The following is an 18,883-nucleotide window of genomic DNA, read 5'->3' as shown; positions in this document are numbered from 1 at the left end:
TGAATATGACCTGCACACAGTTCCCATATTAGGATATTTGTCTCCAGGTGAAGCAGACAAAGGGATGATAGTGATGTAAGAGAGAATCCTGCCCCACTGACGTCAGAAAGTCTGAGTGCAGAAACTGAAAGAGAAAAGAGGAGGAGGCCAAAAAAGACGCAGCTTTCCAAATGGTTCCCACCATGGTGATGACCGGGAACAAGGAAGACAAAAAGAAAGCCAGGCTCAAATAACGGAGGTTGTGAATATTGCTGTCCCCCAGACTAGGGGCAGGGACAGCTCAGTAGGTAAAGTGGTCGCCCCATGATCGGAAGGTCGGCGGTTCGAATCCACTTAACGGCTACCCTGAGGTACCCCTGAGCAAGGTACCGTCCCTACACACTGCTCCCCGGGCGCCTGCTTAGTGGGCTGCCCACTGCTTCACTGAGTGAATGGGTCAAATGCAGAGAAAAAACAAGTGATTTCCCCATGGGGATCAATAAAGTATCCATTATTATTATTAACTGTGGCTCGAGTTAACACAAAGAATCACCTATACACTAAAGTTGGTTCTTTTAAATATATATTTTTCGGCCTTTTTAGACAGAAACAGTGAAAACTGACAGGAAAAGGTAGTGGGCACGCGGCAAAGGGCCACAGGTCAGATTTGAACCGGCAGCTCTCCGCCACGCAGCATAGGGTCGCCTGCTCATCCAACTGAGCTAAACCAGCACCCACCTACACGTTAAAGTTTCAAATAAAAAAAGAGTAATAGAATATAAAATAAAGCAGAGCCAACCTGAGATGAGAAGTCTATGCAGTAAAAAAAACATGCATACTCTCAGATGTCCGCCAGGACAGAAACTAGACTGTAGGCGACAACGTCCAGCACGAGCATTTTATGAAAATACTGACGCGTGGTCCATGCAAGATCCAGCAGGAAGTCTTCATACATTTGGTTTGTTAGCCTGAAACCCGACTCGACCTGAAAGGCGAAAATCAAACAAAATCAAAGCGTCTCTCAGATATCTGTAACCCTAACCTGAGGAAAGAGAGCGTTCATCAAAATGTGGAACCGCTTCACGATTTTGCATGTCATCCTTGCGCAGGGGCCATGCTAATCTTCTCTGTATCGATTCCAATTTATCGTATGTGCTGCCTGAGCGAGCACATCCAGCCTGCAGCACAGCCTGCCATTTACTGCCCTGCTGCAGGACGGCCTCGGTAACACGGTGCAGACTCGACGGCTGCAGACGGACCAACGAGTCGACTAAAAGTCAGGAAAGGACCCGTTTTTGTCTCGTTGACGTCAACATTTGAACTGTGAGCATAAACTAGCTCTTCAATTCTTATGAAATTAGTTTTAATGGCAACATTTCCTTTTAACTAAAAAGGGGCGGAGCCTAAGTGAACCACTGATTTGTGCGTGAAATGTTTGTACACACAGTTTACACACAGATTTGTGTATGTACACTGTGAATGAGGCCTGATGTGAAGTTGTTGATGCTAAATCAAGAAACTGTGAATCCTCCTCGCTGCTGGGATCCATCCTTATTGACTCCAATAAGAGGCTACACTGAGGTGGAGGCAGGTGATCTGCTGTTCTGTTAGCATTTCCAGAAAAACTACCAAACTCATCCTTATGAAACTTGATGAAGAGCAGTCAGATGAAGAACCTGATAGATTTACAGCTTTAACTCTGAAAGAAATCAGCTTTAGTAGCTGAAATAACTGAGGAGGTGATAAGCCTCCGGTCCTGAAGAGGCCTTAAGCTCCGCCCCCTTTAATTGTTACTAAGTTCATAAGAATTCAAGAGCTAGTTTATGCTCACAGTTCAAATGTTGGCGTCAACGAGACAAAAACGGGTCCTTTCCTGACTTTCGGTCGACTCGTTGGTCCGTCTGCAGCCGTCGAGTCTGCACCGTGTTACCGAGGCCGTCCTGCAGCAGGGCAGTAAATGGCAGGCTGTGCTGCAGGCTGGATGTGCTCGCTCAGGCAGCACATACGATAAATTGGAATCGATACAGAGAAGATTAGCATGGCCCCTGCGCAAGGATGACACGCAAAATCGTGAAGCGGTTCCACATTTTGATCTTTCGTCAGGTTAGAGTTACAAAATGCAACATTCTGCTTAAAAAATATTAAACTCCTATAACAGAAAGAGAAGAGGTGAAAGAAAGAAATATTCCAGTATAAAATACTTCATTCTTAAAACGTCTGAGTTTGTTGAAACAGTCGATGACTTTTTTTCATCTGTTATCTTATTTTTATCTGATTTGTAAAAATCTTTGCTGCTTTATTTTTATGTTCTTCATGCATTTTAAAGTTCTCATCATCATCATCGTCTCTGAACATCTCTCTCCAGGCAGCGCTCATAGGGATCATTTTGTGTGGAAGAGTCACATGACCCACAAAACACTGTTTTTCCCCTGTGAGTGGGCTTGGCAGGTGTGTGCAGTCCTGCAAACTATGGTAACAAAGTAATTCAGGCCCAGCATTGCTGATACTGATGGTTTAACCTATAAAGATGGCTTATGTGGGCGAGAACAGTGTGCCGTCATTCATTTAATAAATCATCACCGATTTGCAGATTCTGAACTTTAATAACCACTAAACAGCTGATTGTTGCTTTGCAGAATAATTCCTTATATAACATAAAAACCTGTTTTTAAAGCTCGTCTATCAAACTAGTATGGATCAGATATCAGTACTATTGATATTTGCATGAATCCGCCTGAAGCAGAGTCAAGCTTCGCAGAGTTCATAAGTGCTGTTGTGATACTCGTTACTGCTGACATGGAGTTCAGGTTTTACTGGCAGAGCTAACACAGAGGAGTCCTCACTGCACTGAGCTTCGTCTGCAGCCTCTGTCAACTCTGCTAATGCTAACCCGGGCTAGCCTCCGTCACAGACACACTGACATGCTAACATGGCAGAGCAGCCACCTGGTCACGGTGCGGAGCTGTCGTCTCTGGTATTCAGAAGAAAGAAGGCCGTGATTTTGGGTTATGTTTCTGTCACTGACAAGAAAATTCTGATAAATTATAATGAAATGACTCAAAACTTTGAGGTCAGAGTTTAGCTTCAACAAAAGAGGGCGGAGCCAGACTCCCCATCCTAACCCGACTGCTGTGAGGATCTGCGCTCTAATCATCCAATGGCTGAATCGGCTGCAGCAGATTCACAACTTTGTGCAGCGCTTTGAAGAACTGCACAACTTTAGTTTGAACCAAATGAATGTTTCCCAAAAATATTTAAACAAGTTCATCTCTGTACAGAATCAGTAAAAAATACAGAAACAACAGATACTGTAACCGTAACCTGAGGAAAGTGAGCGTTCATCAAAATGTGGAACCGCTTCACGATTTTGCGTGTCATCCTTGCGCAGGGGCCATGCTAATCTTCTCTGTATCGATTCCAATTTATCGTATGTGCTGCCTGAGCGAGCACATCCAGCCTGCAGCACAGCCTGCCATTTACTGCCCTGCTGCAGGACGGCCTCGGTAACACGGTGCAGACTCGACGGCTGCAGACGGACCAACGAGTCGACCGAGAGTCAGGAAAGGACCCGTTTTTGTCTCGTTGACGCCAACATTTGAACTGTGAGCATAAACTAGCTCTTCGATTCTTATGAAATTAGTTTTAATGCCAACATTTCCTTTTAGTCAAAAAGGGGCGGAGCTTGTGCCCCAAACTGACAGAGCAGTTCTGATGATCTCGCTATGAAGTTCATGCCAGAATAATCCAGAATAAAGCGAGCCCTGTTTGCAGCTGGCACCAGTCCTGGAATGACTTAATTCTCCTGCACAGCCTGAGGGTGATCGGCCTGTTTGTCTATGATTCACACTAAAACTACCGATCTTGGTAAAGAATGGCATCCTAACAAGATTTAGACGTAGATACAAACAACCGTCTTTAAAGTTCAGTTCCCAAACTGTTTTAATAAGTAAAACGACAGCCCGGGGTCATTTTCTCACACTCGTCTCAGTTTTGAAGAAAAATATGTGGCTTTGTGTACAGAGGGTGTACACCCAGACACAAGGCTAAGAGCTGGCTGACTGCAGGACACCGCTGGCTGCCTCTCGTGTAACTCGACACTATAATTACTTTAAGGTGACTTGATCCCCGGAGGCCTTCAAAACCAACAAAGAACAATAAAAGATGAAAAAAAGAAAGAACTAAAAGGACCAGATAAGCCAACAAGCGCTGTTGCAGACACTCAACGCAGCAGCAGAGCAGCAAACACAGAGACTTTCATCAGAGTTGAAATGCACGGGCAGCGGCGCACCTCTGCACAGCGTCCGAGGTTTTCATTCCTCACGCAGCTCCTGATGCGTCGTCACTGCTGGAAAACAGGCCTGCTCGATTACAGTCACCGCAATTACTCTGGTCCATAACTGCAATCTCAATCATTGAACACAACTATTCACCAACTTAACAAACTTCATGCAGTTACTGAATGTTAAAAATGAAAGAGAGGAAAAGGAGGTGAGCGCTGCATGCACTGAGGCTCTCCTTCCATTATCATCATCATCAGTTCACTTCAATTCAGTTTCTACAGCATCAAATCTCAACAACAGTCAGGTGCTTTGTATTATAAAGTCATACAGATAAGACCCCAACAATCAGACGGCCCTCTGTGAGCAGGCACTTGGTGACAGTGGGAACAAAAAACTCCCTTTCAACAGGAAGAAACAGGCAAACTCAGGGAGGGACAGCCAGTTAGGACCAGTCAAATGAAGCCTGGGGTCAGCAGCAGTTTTATTTATATAGCAGCAAATCACAGCAGCAGGCAGCTGAAGATAAACTGACACGAGCAATTCTCACACGGGGACCAACACAGGCCTTGTAGCAGAAAGCTAACAGGTCAAAGGCATTTAGATGTCAGATCCTCCATCACAGGAGTTCAAGGCTGCACGTATGAAAAGGTCCAATTCAACCGGGACGAACTGAGGGATTATTTGGACTTCTTTGCTGCTCTTTAGGATGGGGAAGTGTTTACTGGAAAATGTTGCAGGCAGCATATTTTTCTGATTTTTGCAATCGCATCTTCCTCCGTGCATAAACAATACAGGAAGCCCTGAAAACGTTCACACCTGTACCTGTGCTGGGAAAAAGTCCCACCCAGTCCCGTAGCTTTGCACCACGGCACGCTGCAGTGGGTTTTTTATTCCGTGTGCAACAGCGAGGTTAGAAATGATGAAGACTGTGGTTTCTGTGGGTTTCACCAGACCAGATGATATTTCTGAATGACCATGTAGAGCCCCTGCAGCTCGTACATATGGAACGATAACAGGAGGGCGAGATAAAGGGAAAACCAGGAGATGACGTCCTGCTCTAGGCTGAACGTAGAGATCTTTCGACCTCTTCATTCAACATACTGAAGCCCTTTAGAATATTTTTGATGGCCTTGGATCGGGTTGAAGAATTTGTAGTGATCAGCAGCCGTTCCTGACCAAACCTGAGGAGAGACTGCGCTGCCAGAACGCAACCCCCGCCCCCCGGGGACTAGGCCCGGATACGTCCGGCTGCAGAGCTCAGGATGATTCAAGCCTAAAGACATTTCCTCCAACCACAAGTACAGTTGGCTGCAACTCTGGTTATATAAAGATGGCATTTTTTCCTCATCCTCTCCCACCACACTGCAGTGAGTGAGGTAGAGGTGATGTAATGAAAATCAAGAGCATGTATGAGGAAAGACAGAGACAGCAAAAACCTTTGGTGATCCTGAATCAGAAATAAGATCTCTTCCTTTCATAACGAGGGTTCAGCACATGCACAGGATGCTTTGAGCAGCTGTAAGCGACGTGCGTCTTTCATTTCATCGGATAGACTTGGCAGATGTGTTGCTGTGCACCAGTTTAAAGAGCGCTTCTCACATTGGTGCTAAACATTGTTCAGTGTTGGAAAATAAACTAAATCAAACCTCAAACTAAGACTTTATGACTTCCTGCAATAACTGAGCACAGTTAGAGATAGGTCACGAGTTCAGCTGAGGTTGTTCAGGCATCGGATCAGGACACCTCCCTTTGGAGGTCTTCCAGGAACACCCAACTAGGGATGGGTATCGTTTAGGTTTTATCCGATACCGGTGCCAAACCGGTACTTTTGAAACGGTGCCGGTGCTTAAAGAATGGAGAACACAAAATTGGTCCAAAAACCTCTCATGTTCAGCTGTTTTTTTTGTAAAAAGATAACAATGTTAGCCTTTTCTGCAGCTATGGGGCATATATGGTATCACTCTTGGCTGGAAGCAGTGCTTAAACAATGGAAAAAACACAAACTTTGTCCAAAAACCTCTCATGTTTAACTGTTTTCCTCTTTTTCTTTGGTCATTTTAGCCTTTTTGGCCAGGGTGAAGGGAGCATCTGCCATCAAACAAGAAGACAGCCGCATGTAGCTATGATGGTGTTTGCTAGTTCACCTTACATGCATTAATGTAATAACGTGGTTAGCCTACTCAACGTAAATTACACACGAACAACATTAAGCTACTCACGCAGAGAAGAACGGCTGCTGCTGCATCATCATCCTCATCATTCCTGCTACACTGGCAGGGCTAGGGGCCAGGACTCTATTCTTCGGGTTTTTGGGGGATGTTGCTAACTCCGGGTCCGATAACAGGCACCACACCCGCAGTAGATGCGCTCGGTGTGAGGTCTCGCAGCAAGCTATCAAATACGGCGCATTTCTGGGCATTTAAAAAAACGCTATGCGTCGCCAGGTGTTTCATCTGATTCGAGGTGTTACCTCCTTTGACAGTATCACAGTATCAGCTTAAAGCACTTGTTGCTGCTGAGTTTGCATATTTTGCTGTGAAGTACAGCCAGACTTTGACCGCTTCGCCTTGGGCATTTTTAATCTGTAGCTCTGCTCTAAAAGAACGTACGTACCTGGGCCCGCCTACTATCCTCGGAAACGTAAAATGATTGGCTAGAAGTGTATCACAGCTCGGGAAAAAAAAGCACCGAAATAAAGCACCGAAATGTGCGCTGCTTTTCTGTCTGGTTACTACCGTTTATGTCAGAACTGGTGCCATCATGGGACCGGATACCGGTACCCATCCCTACACCCAACTGTGAGGGGACCCTGGGAAAGAGGGAGATTATATATCTCATCTGGGTTGGAGCGCCTCAGGATCCCCCAGGAAGACCTGGAAAACGCTGCGCTTTTAAAGCAGGTCTGGAATAACCTGCTGAGCCTGCTGGAACTGCGGCCTGGCTTTGGATAAGTGGAAGAAAATTATGGATTAATTCATTCGATGCATTTAAGGAAAACGGAAATTATGGCTTCAAAGGGTGACACAGCAGTAGTCTAGCAAATCAGCTGTTAACTTCTCATTAAAAATACTTTATGGATTTTTTGCTGGACAAATGATGAATGTAGGAAGTCTTCCTTTCTATTACTTCAGACTTCCCCGGTGATTAACCTCTGAACATCCGCCAGGTCATTGGGGACTCCTCTAGTGTTAAGATTGGGTTTTGTTTTAGCCACAGGCTGATAGACAAACCTCCAGAAACTAGAATTACCCTTTAAATGTAATCCCAAAGCTTTGGCACCACAGCTTTTCTGTTAGGAGCTTTTCCAATTCGGTGGTCCAAACGTGGAAATTTCATTAAAAAAGGCCTAGAAACCCAAACCTGAGCCTTACATGGGTTGACCTGATGGAGGTTTCACTTTCAGTTAAAGAGGTTAAACATTTGTCACGATACTCAGGATGAGTTCAGTCTTAAGGTCACCGCTGAGAGTCCGAAAAGGTTTGCAGGAAGTGACGTTGGAAGAGCTTTTCTGATGCGTTTATTTCTGGTCACTGAGGAAAGAAAAAACGTCAAATAGCAGTTCAACAGTCGAGACGACTAAAGGTATGTTTGAAAGACACATCAGATTGTTTTACACTGAGTGTATTTGATATTCTTATTAATAATGAAGCGTTTCGGGATCAGATGAGGAAGCAGGACATGCTGTATGGCTCGTACACGGCTGTAGGAGAGGAAGTTCACTGTAAGGGAGCTCCACAGAGCCAAACTTATGGCACGAGTTACGTCCTAGTTTTTGTCACCTCAGAAAAAACAGAGAGAAGTGCTGGAGCGGTGGAAAAATGGCAGATTGAAAAGCAATAAATATGATGTGGGGCTGGAAATTGTTAAATGTTCAGTGTGGATTGTGTTTTATTAAGTACAAGGCCAGAGCTTGGAAATCTGCTCCCTCTTAACATCCTATGGAATTTCCCTCACACTGGAAAGTCCCACTCAAGCTTCAGAGAGCTCTGTGTGTGTGTGTGTGTGTGTGTGTGTGTGTGTGTGTGTGTGTGTGTGTGTGTGTGTGTGTGTGTGTGCTGTCGAGGGGGAGCAGCACCACTGGCCAAATAACACACTTTATTGTATTACACTGCTGGCGCTAAAGCTGAAAAGCACGTCTCGATGATCTGGATTCCCGACATGACAGGTGTATTTATCAAATGAGTCACCTTTTCACTTTACCACATATCATTTACAACTAAATAAGAGTTTTATGGAGAAGAATTATAAATTATTAGATGCAAAATGTAAATTTTGGTAAATGTTAATTTTCAGCAGAGAGAATAAGACCTCCCCGTCCTCAGCCACCACCTCCAGCTCCTCCCAGGGGGCGCCGAGGCGCTCCAAAGTCACTTTTTACTGTCATTTTGTGAAATCTCAGGAGCTCAGAGATTCTCCGAGATGCTGGAGCAGCTTGAGAAGATGCGACGTTTTCATACTCCAACATACTTCTATGCTGATGTGATGTTGTTTTCTGAGCGGCGAGGCTGGCGTTGAGGGGAACACCGCGGTGACTCCAGCGTGCCTTCGAGCACCAGTATGAACGCTGACAAGGCTGCAGTGATGTCAACGAATGAGATGACCATAAACTATGCGGTGAGCTCAGGCGCCCTTCGGAGGAAGCTCACTGCTGCCAGCTGTTGTCTTTGTTCCTTCAGTCACAACCCACAGATCACAGCCACAGGAGAGGAACCAAGCTCGACCAGCAAATCCACAGACTCGCCTCCAGAACCTCGCCACAACTGACCAACCACCAGGGCTGCGTCACATCATAGCGGTGTTTTATGGAATATAAAAATGTCACTGTGGCAGAAACACCGTGCTTTTACACTCCTCAGTGCGCCACAACAGGCCCAGCCGTGTCTGAGAGACCACGTGTCGGCCTTGGACCTGGAGCTACTTCGACAACATGTTTAACCACTTGGAGCAAAAACACAGCACGGAGTGCAGCCGGGCTCCAAACGAGGAGAGGCGAGCAGCAAACGTAGACCGACGACGCGCTCGCTGGCCGTGTGGAAGATCAAACGGGGGATGGAAATTACCGATGCACGGCGGAAGCTTTTAGAAGCTTGATCCAAAACACAAAAGATCCCCAGGGAAAAATATCTCACAGTTTCATTCTTATAACGGTAAAAGCTAAAACTCCTGGTAGTCGCCGTAGCTCAGCAGGTAGAGCAGGCCAGCTGTTAGCCACAAGGTTGGTGGTTCGATTCCTGGCTGCTCCAGTCTATATGCTAAACGTCCTTGGGTGAGATACTGACCCGAGCTGCTCTCTGATGGAGCCACTGCAGTGCGTGTGAATGAGGCAGCTTGCATAAAGTGCTACATAAGAAACTTACAGTTACTTCAACTAAAATGTTCAACAGTTATTTTATACTTTTACTTTAAAAAGAAACAACTCCGGCTACGTTTGTGCTTACATCTGATTTATGCTGTGTCAGTAATATTGCAGCGTAATGCTGCTGCTGGCTTTAATACATCCACTCTGTGAATCAGGCAGTCTGTCATCAGTGACAGCAGCTCGGTGGGAAAGGATGCAAAACGCCCTCCATCTACTTACACTTACAAAGGCTGATGCCAACAAGCTGCAAGCATCAAAGAAACATCATTCACAGTATTTTTTTAAATAATCTCAAATATCATTACTGCAAACTTCACACTATAAATGTGAGGCTGCATCGATCGGTGTGTCGATCGCTCCTCAAGAACAAAACCCTGAGATACGTGAACTCTTCCGCTTGAGGCTGAAATTTTTGAGATTTAAAGTTAAATTTCGTCCCCGTGGAAACAAATCCTGCAGAGGAATGGTTCCACGGCAAATTTCTTCTAGAGGCACTGTGGCAGGCTTCGTTGTGTTGAGTGGGAAGGCGTTAGTCTGTGGTCTCCCTGGCAACAGGTTAAAAACCAAACCAAAAATCCAAAATAAAAACAGAATTTTACTGTAAGACATTTGTAGGCCTGGATTTACTTTTTATGGCACACCTACCTGAAATAAAGCATCTGAAAGAGCCCACAGTGTTTAAAGTGTGAAAACACAAACGCTCATTTTATTCACATCGTCCACTAAAGAATCGATTTTAGCTTGAATAACGTGACATCACTTCATTAAATCCTACAAAGAGTTTAAATAGAAATGTTGCCAGAAACGACAGAATCTCAGGTTAAAGCTCACAAAACTATTTCAACAACCATCCACCAGCTAAAACTCAAATGAGAGCAGAAAGACGTGAACACAGAGCGTGGATCGTTCACCCGCACGGACACGCCGGCACGGACACGCCGGCACGGACATGCCATCAGGCTGAAAGCCGACAGCTCACAGATTCAGATGCTGCAGTTTCATCACTCTGACCAAAACTGACTGAACGAGCAGCAAAAGAAGATCCAAACCACGTTTGCTCAACATCGTCAGTGTTTCTTACTTTGGCTGTTTTTGTTTTCTCTCTCACTGTTTTTCAAGAACAGTTTCCCATCAAAAATCTGTTTTCTGCATTATTTGCTTGCTTATCGGCCGCTGTTTTTTTTTTCCAGAAATCACCTCCAACAAGAAAGCCTCATTTCTGCTGTTCAGTGCAGAAATATAAGCTTTTTAAAATGATGCCAAACTCAAAACTCTTAGCTGAGTCTCTAATCAAACCTCTGTAACTTCAGCAACATCAGGTTCAGAAGCTGATTCATGGTTTTCTTCCATTTTTGATCGACTGTAGAATATTTTTAAGGTTATCTGTAGGAAAAAGTCAGACCAGGAAAATCTCCTTCATGTGTTTCTGTTTTAGCCTCAGTTACTTTGACACAAACGCTTCAGCTGTGATGCTCACAGCTCTGATGAAGGGTCAGCTTTGTTTTTATACAGAGATAAAATATATTTGGATATGTACGAATAAATGATCAGAATTAGAATATTTCTGACTGTCAGAGTCAAAATCGAATGATTACAGAAATCCGTGACGATGCCCTACTGCAGATACAGACGTGTCTAACGTATGAATACGCGTCCTGGTATCATGAGGCACTTTAATGATGATTTTTCTTGTATTACTGCAATTTTTTTTTTAATCTTAGCACTGAACGACCGACTTCAGTTTAACCACAGTTGGATCGTCAGCTGAAAATATCCGGTCTTCGTTCAGCCGTCAAAAACCCATGTTTGGTGAAAATAAGCAGGTTCTGGGTGAGTCATGAGGAAACATGTCCAGACAGAGTCGCCGGGGAGCCGTCATGTAGCCCACACACTTTCACCCCAGCATATGCACACACACTCACGAAAGCCGAGACACGAGTGAAAGCCGAGGTTGCTCATTACGGCACCTGCGGGTGGTTTCAGGTTAATAAACCCCCCGAACGCCTACATTTAGCCCCGTGGACGAGTGTGCTGTGGATCTGACACGTAACTGTGGGACATTTCTTTCTTCCGGTGAAAAAACTTTGAGCGAGGATGTTGAGGAGTCCTCAGAAACTCGTGCGCTGAGCTGTATTTGTGCTGGCAGACAGTGGCAGCTATTAAACAATCACTGCGCTGTGGAAGACACTAAAGTTCTGTTCATACAGGATCATTTCCAGCTGGGGAGGTGCTGCAATGCAATTATTAGCAGAGAGGAAGAAACCCTGCTGCACTGCATATTTATACATTATAACCATTTTCTGAGAGCAAAACAAGGTTTTTGTTCTAATAGAGCTAAAAAATGTATTTTTAAAATGGAAAAAAGATGAAAAACCGTCTAAGAAAGGAAAACGTTCGACTTCGATAGGGGGTCGTAAAAAAGATTATTTTACTTTTTTATCAGATTACTTAAAGACAGCATGTTGCCATGAATATTCCTTTGAGTGTGGATAGATTTGTTTAAAACCTTTACGAGTAGCTGATGCTTTTCCCAACTTAGGAACGTTTCCCTGCTGGAGTTGATCCTGATGTAGACCGATTAACTAAACTGGTCACACGCTCACAGAAACACAAGAGAGAAACCAAACTGACGTTCTCGTGAAAAACAGTCACTAATCTGCATCCAAGTATCCATGTGGATCCGTGGACTCACGCATGCATTCATTCGCTAGTTTACTCAAAGTAAACGTCGCCGGCAGCAGACTGTAGAAGCAGAGCTGAATCATGTGATGTTAAAACTCACGGGGACCTAACGGCGGGCTCTTGGAAGGCAACCGTGTCGCAGAAACATGCAAATTGATTCGTTTACATGTTATCAGGTATTCCCGGGAAAGACTGGAAGCATCCCAGAGGTGCACATGTGGCAGCCTTGAAGGAGCTTTGTTCTTCGCCTGCTCCGGAGGTGCAGGACGGGAGTTGGAAGCCGTCTCCACTTGAAAGCACTCGTAATGTTTCCGTCCACTCTCACTCCTCTCACGAGGTTGTTCCCGGCTGCTGCAGGCAGCACGGCCCAGCAGAGTGAGGAACAAAAAGGTCTGGTGTACCCGCTTTGCACCACCTGCTCCACACCAAACATCAGACGCACACATTTAGAGATGAGCTGCTGAGTACATTTAGCAGCTGCTTTGCCCTCAGGAGTTGGTACGGCCCAAATCAGACACGAACTCACAGAAACTGGCTCTGATATAAAGTGGACTACTACTCTTCCTTCTATTAAATCATTCATTTTACAAAGTGTGGAGCTGCTGCAGAACAAAAACAAAGTCCATACTTGACTCTCCAACCTCCCAGCGACACAGCTCACCTGGTGTCTGTGTGGGCCTCACGACGCCACTCTGACAGGCTCCCCGGTGACCGTCTAAACACCTTTGTCATGACTCAGCTGGGATCGACTGAACGTTAGTGCGTCTGAGTGTGTGTGTGTGTGTGTGTGTGTGTGTCTGAGTGTGTGTGTGTGTGTGTGTGTGTCTGAGTGTGTGTGTGTGTGTGTGTGTGTCTGAGTGTGTGTGTGTGTGTGTGTGTGATGGTAAGGGGGCTGGAAGCCTGACATACGTCAACAGAGTGTGATACATGCCTGGGCAAAGAACAAAACAGTTCACACATTCACACCACAGTCAGCGTTGGCTTTTAAAAGCTGGGGGTCTGACGCATGAACACACAGACAAACATAAAGCCCCCCCGCCCACTCCTCACGTTGCATTCGAGGGTGCTTTGGTTATAAATCTATTAAAGAAAACGTCTGCTGCCAGCTTCACTGCAGATCTGTAAATATGATCATAAAAACTTGAGTTAACTGAGCAGCAGTCGAGTTTTGTCCAGCTGTCACCAAACATGTTTTCTGCTGCATAGAAAGTTCAACATAATACTTTTACTTTGAAGTTCAGCTTCACTTTGAACACGGAGGAAATTCAATACCTTACTTTGCTCCCTCAGTTCTTCATGCCATTTGATCGCGGGCCTACACGTAAACATGGAAGGATTAATCCTTAAATTCAACACGGCTCACATAAGATCTCTTTTCATACGTTAATCCTGGCATTGTATCGATTTACACGAGCACCAGGAGTGGACTGTGGACACGTGAGATTACGGCTGATGCTGCCATCCAAACCTGGGTTAGCTGTCAAATGATAGTGACGGCTCACATAAGGGTTTGTGTGCCACCTGGAAGGTCAGGGGGTCAATCCCTCAGGGTCCCAAATTGCCCCCAATGCATGCATCAAGTGTAAATCATCAGCTGTGTCCAAATCCTCAAGGATTGGTCAGCTCACAGGTGGGGAGGAAGAACCCCCTTTTAACAGGATGAGGGAGGGGCATCCATCAAAGAGAGATCACAAACAAAGCATGGGAGGGACTCCTTTTGACATGACCTTTCACCTCTCATCTGAGAAGTTTCCTCAGTTCTACTCAGCTGATAATAGCGTTACTGTCATTACATCGTCGTTTCTACTCTGGAATCTGCACGACGTCACGGAGACAGAAGCTCCATGAACCCACCTTTCAACCTTCTGTTTGTGAGGGGCAGCCAATTAGAAGACAGTTGGCTTAATGGGGCAGGAGCTAAAATGTTTTCCTTGAGACAGAGGAGGAGCGCAGGGATTGTCCCAAGTCCCAGTTTAAGATAAAGAAGGATTATTTTCAACCACCAGTCATCCAAAGCTACTCTGGTAGATTCCAGGAAGAAAAAAATGCACCAAGATTTTGTGTTTGGAGAAAATGCTTCCAAGTTGTGTCCGAGAGGTGAGAGGTGGAACATCTCGGAAGAACCGAAACAAAGTCAAGCTGCCCTCGAATGAAGTATTTGGGATTACGGTGAGCAGGATGACGGAGAATAAAGACAGAAATCAGCAGCTAAACAGAGTCAGTAGAAACTGCAGCACACTGGTGCTTGTCTCGGTACCTTGAGCCCTCACTCCCAAACTTGACCAAACTCATTGACTAACAAATTACGGCCTAATTTGGACGATCGTTCTTCTTCCCCACTGCTGCTGCCACCACTCAGCAGCTGAAACGCTGCTCACGCTCCTTAATTACTCAGGAAAATTAAACACAAGCGCAGCTATTTTGGAGAGCGGGACGTTTCCCCCACTACATTTTTTTTCTTTAATGTAATTTGTAGAAATTGCGGCAGCAACAAATCACCGAAGGTAGCGTGTAAAGCTTTTATTCCAGCAGTCCTGTCTTTCTGCCAAGAATATGTGGCGAGCTGGCAGCAGGAGAACGACACAAACAACAGAACGGAACATTTGTTCCTCACATTCAGGTTTAAACACTCAATACATCAGAAATGACCAGAAACATTACATCTCAGAGCAAACACGCTGTTAAACGTTTTAACATGTGCGCATCTGTGAAAGGTAAACGACAGAGCTGAAGAAACTTCCTGTTATTCCTTACGAACGACACACGGAGCCAGCATCAGTCATCTCAATGAGCCTAAAAGCCTTTATTTTCCACTTCGGCGGAGCTTTCAGACGCTTGTTGTTCCTCGCTATTACACCAAAGGGAGTTGGGGTCCTGGCTATTTTAAGAAGAAAAGGGAAAAAAGCCACTGCACAGAGATCTTAGCTGTATCTCATTTTACAGCCAGACTACATATTTCCTCTTCAGCTCCAACAAGACAGACTCATGACTCACAAATGTGTCTTTTAAAAGAGGAGGCTGAAATGTCAGGAGAGCTGCTGGCTTCATAAAGAAAACACATCTACTTTCAATAGTTGTGGAATTAAATCTAAAAAGGTCAGAAAGCAGATTTTTCTCCCGGCCTACGCTTCCTGTTTGATGTGCCGAGCTCTGCAGGCATCCGAATCTGAGGCGCGATCATCCAGAATCCACCGACGGCATAACAACCAAAAAGCCGACCCGACTTCAGGTCCGACCTGTTTCTTCAGGTGTCCTTCTGACGTTTCACCACCTCAAACTCAACATGGCACAACAGCTTCTGTCAAACTGACCCGAACTCTACATGGAGGCTCCTCGCTGCTGCCAACAGCCGAGTACATCTGGCAAAGTATTCTTTTCACCGCGTACCAAAGGACGGCTTGTTCAGTTCACACTGATGACGGCGGGGAGGAAGAACAGGACGAGGAATCCACATGATCAGGGAGGGGCATCCATCAGAGAGAGATCACAAAGCATGGGGGGGACTCTTTTTGACATGACCTTTCACCTCTTATTTGAGAGGTTTCAGTTCTAAAGATCAGGATCTTTTTAACAGCGCTGATGTCATTACTCGTCCTGGGACGGACCCTGAATGTGGCGTTTCACATCGTTGGAGAAAATGCTTCCAAGCTGTGTCCGAGAGGTGGAACAGCTTGGAAGAACCGAAATAAAGTCAAGCTGCCCTCCAATGAAGTATTCGGGATTACGGTGACCTGGATGACCAAGAATAAGCCGCCAAACTTCATGATCACATCTGGCAACATATTACAAACGAGTATTTGTTTCGCCGCGTACCACGGGGAAGTGGGCTGGCTGGTAGAACTAGGAAATGAGGAAGGAAGGAAAGAAGGTAGTCGAGTTCAGGAGAGGAGACTACATGAGGAGCCGTCTCTGTCACAGAACGCTGCAAACATCATCTTTGACTTCCTGAAGGCCGCAGCAGCCAAATCCTGCATTGATCTAATGGTAAATGTGCTGGTACTTAAATACTTTTTCTTATTACAAGCCTCGGTCGGCTTTTTTCCACGCACACTCAGATGGAAACATCGGGGCACCTCGAGGTTCAGCGTCCTGCCCAAGGACCCTTTGATAGAGCCAGAGTCACACCAGCAACATGCCAGTTAGTAGCTGAGCGGCTCCGCCTCCTGAGCCACAGTCACCTGTTTGCACAGGTCTGTCACACATTTCTTTAATAGATAAAATCACTGATTCCTCATCTGTCACTTTCAGTCCATCAACATGAAGCTGAAGTGTTTTAGAAGCAACTGAATATTTTATAGCAATAAAAGTCAAAATAACAATCATTCATTTTTACAACAGAGATCTGCTCTGTTCCTTCAAACCGCTGCTCAGTCCCAGCAGCTCTGCCTTTGTCTCTGCTTTCTTTGTCTGGAGTGTCAGAGGTAGAAGCGAAGCAGCTTTTCCTCCTCGCTAACGCCATCTACTGGCCACGGAGCGGCTGCCTGCACGCCTGCACCGCGTGGCTCAGACAAAGAATGAGGGCAGGCGGCCAGCAGCTCTCGTAGCGAACAACAGAGAAGACAGAGTGAGGGGGAGGAACGGCTGTGATGCAGAGGCTCGAGGTCAGCCAGGTCCTGGATCGGCGTCCACGGCCGGGTCACGGGCCAGAGCTGGAGCAACCGAGGTGAGCGGGAAATGCAGGTTAGCGGGTAAAACTCTGGGGGCTGTGCTGCCCTGCTCTACAGCCACCTGCCTGCAGTCAGCTGCCAGAGACACACACAGTCTCTCACACACACACTCTCTCCTGGATGTCTATTTAGGCCAGTGACTTTCTAACTCCACAGCCATCCTGACCCACCTACACGCTGAGCACGAGGAGAACGCAGACAGGACTGCTACACCCAGAACTACAACAACACAGCAGAGCGCCAACAAAGACGGGAGACAAACCAGCGCATTGGTGCGGTGTTCAGCACCAATGTGTTTAAAGGCCTGCCGGCAGCTCAGAGCCTTTAAAACGACCCTGTGTAACCTCTGCACCCTCACGGTCCTGATCACATGACTCATAAACATTCATAACAATAATTATAAATCACAACCGAGGGGAAACATCACAGCACATTTCCTAAATTACGCCGCTGAACGGCATGCTGGGTAATGCTAGCCAGCTTAGCAGCTAACAGTGTGGCGACAGGTGGGAGGGGCTCTGTGTTGCATTCAGGAGCAGCAAAAAAACAGACGGAGGATGACAGCAAAGTTGTTCGAGGATGTTCGCAGTGGGTGGGGCTCCAGAAGCTCCACCCCCACACACAGTGACAAAGAACCAGGTGAGACATAATTAGCATGCTGCCCGAGGCTGCCAGGTGTTTTTAGCTGCAGGCAGACTCGTCTTTCAGCAGTCGCCTTAAAAGAAGCCCCAGCTTGAGGCGACCTGATTGGTCCAGCCTCAACAGCGTCATCCAGCGTGTCCAATCACAAAGTCATCCAACACCGAAATAAACGTTGTTACTGTGAGCATCATTGTTTTAAATGGGGACGGCAGGCAGCCAATCAGACTTCAGCAACAAGAACGAAGCCTTTATGAGAAGCAACGATCCAACTCTGTTTTTAAGACTGCACTACTAACTTTCATTTAGTTTCTTGCGATGGGCGGGGCTTAAAAAGAGTGCAACTTTCCCCTGTGGTATGAAAAAGCTGTTACAGTCCACTGATATTATTCCAGGTACTGTACTGAATTTAAACAAATAAGCCCCTCCCTAAAAAGCCCCTGCCCAGTTTTACTGTAGGGAACACGGCAGTCGGACAACAGATGTCCTCAAACCTCAGAAGGAGATGCTGCTGCTTTTTTATTTGTTTTTGTTTCTAATGTCTCTGTAAAGCACTTTGAATCACCTTGTTGTTGAATTGTGCTGTACAAATAAATTTGCCTTGCCTTGCCTTGCTGGGTCTGAAAGAACGAGTCCCATCAGCCACATCTGCAACGACTTAATATGTCACACTAAGATGAAGCATCCACCCACGGCTGGGAAATATCTGTGAGTCACTGACGATAGCAACCAGCAAACATTTCGTAACCGTCGTCTTTTCTCCACGTCTAATCTCGTTTGATGAATCGTCCTAAAATGAAAGTTGTGCCGATGTCGCAGGCATAACGTGTCCGTCTGCTGGCTCCACTTCGTCAACAACATCTGGAAGTTCGTGTTGGACATTCGTCCAAAGGAAGTTTGTGTACAAGAACTGGTTTATATTGTTTTTGGAAACACAGCACAGAATAAAAGAAAGTGAAGAGATTACAAGTGTATTAACAGAGCCTGTTAGTCTCATGTGCGTTTGATTCCTTCATTGTGAGACAAGAACAAGATTTCTTGTTCCATAAGAAGAAGAATTCACGTGGAAAGAGGAAACGTTCATGTTTCAGTCACGTTCGCTGGGAAGAAATCGTCACGAAAGGCTGACGCCGCGAGCTCGAACGCTCCTTTAGAGCAGATCCATGTTTGTAAACTCGTCCGTTTCTAGTTTCAAATGCAAACATTTTACTTGCACAGCTCAGGGAGTGGTGGGCGACACGGAGAGTGGGTTAGCACACCACAGTGTGAACTATCCA

General features: G+C 45.8%; 1 protein-coding gene and 3 non-coding genes across 4 annotated transcripts in view; 1 reads left to right on the top strand and 3 right to left on the bottom strand.

Annotated features, from left to right (window-relative positions):
- efl1 (elongation factor like GTPase 1) overlaps positions 1-18,883 on the bottom strand; it is a 76,304-nt gene that overhangs the window by 27,695 nt on the left and 29,726 nt on the right. The gene's annotated exons all lie outside the window — the stretch shown is intronic.
- LOC111501149 (U6 spliceosomal RNA) lies at positions 1,044-1,150 on the bottom strand. Its single transcript, XR_002721399.2, has one exon. It is a non-coding gene; the product is annotated as a U6 spliceosomal RNA (small nuclear RNA).
- LOC111501150 (U6 spliceosomal RNA) lies at positions 1,963-2,069 on the top strand. Its single transcript, XR_002721400.1, has one exon. It is a non-coding gene; the product is annotated as a U6 spliceosomal RNA (small nuclear RNA).
- Positions 3,323-3,429, bottom strand: LOC111501151 (U6 spliceosomal RNA). Its single transcript, XR_002721401.1, has one exon. It is a non-coding gene; the product is annotated as a U6 spliceosomal RNA (small nuclear RNA).

Source organism: Maylandia zebra, linkage group LG1 (assembly GCF_041146795.1).
Source record: "Maylandia zebra isolate NMK-2024a linkage group LG1, Mzebra_GT3a, whole genome shotgun sequence".
NCBI classification, from domain to species: Eukaryota; Metazoa; Chordata; class Actinopteri; order Cichliformes; family Cichlidae; genus Maylandia; species Maylandia zebra.
The sequence above is the reverse complement of the archived record's forward strand: the minus strand, read 5'-3'. Positions and strand labels throughout refer to the sequence as shown.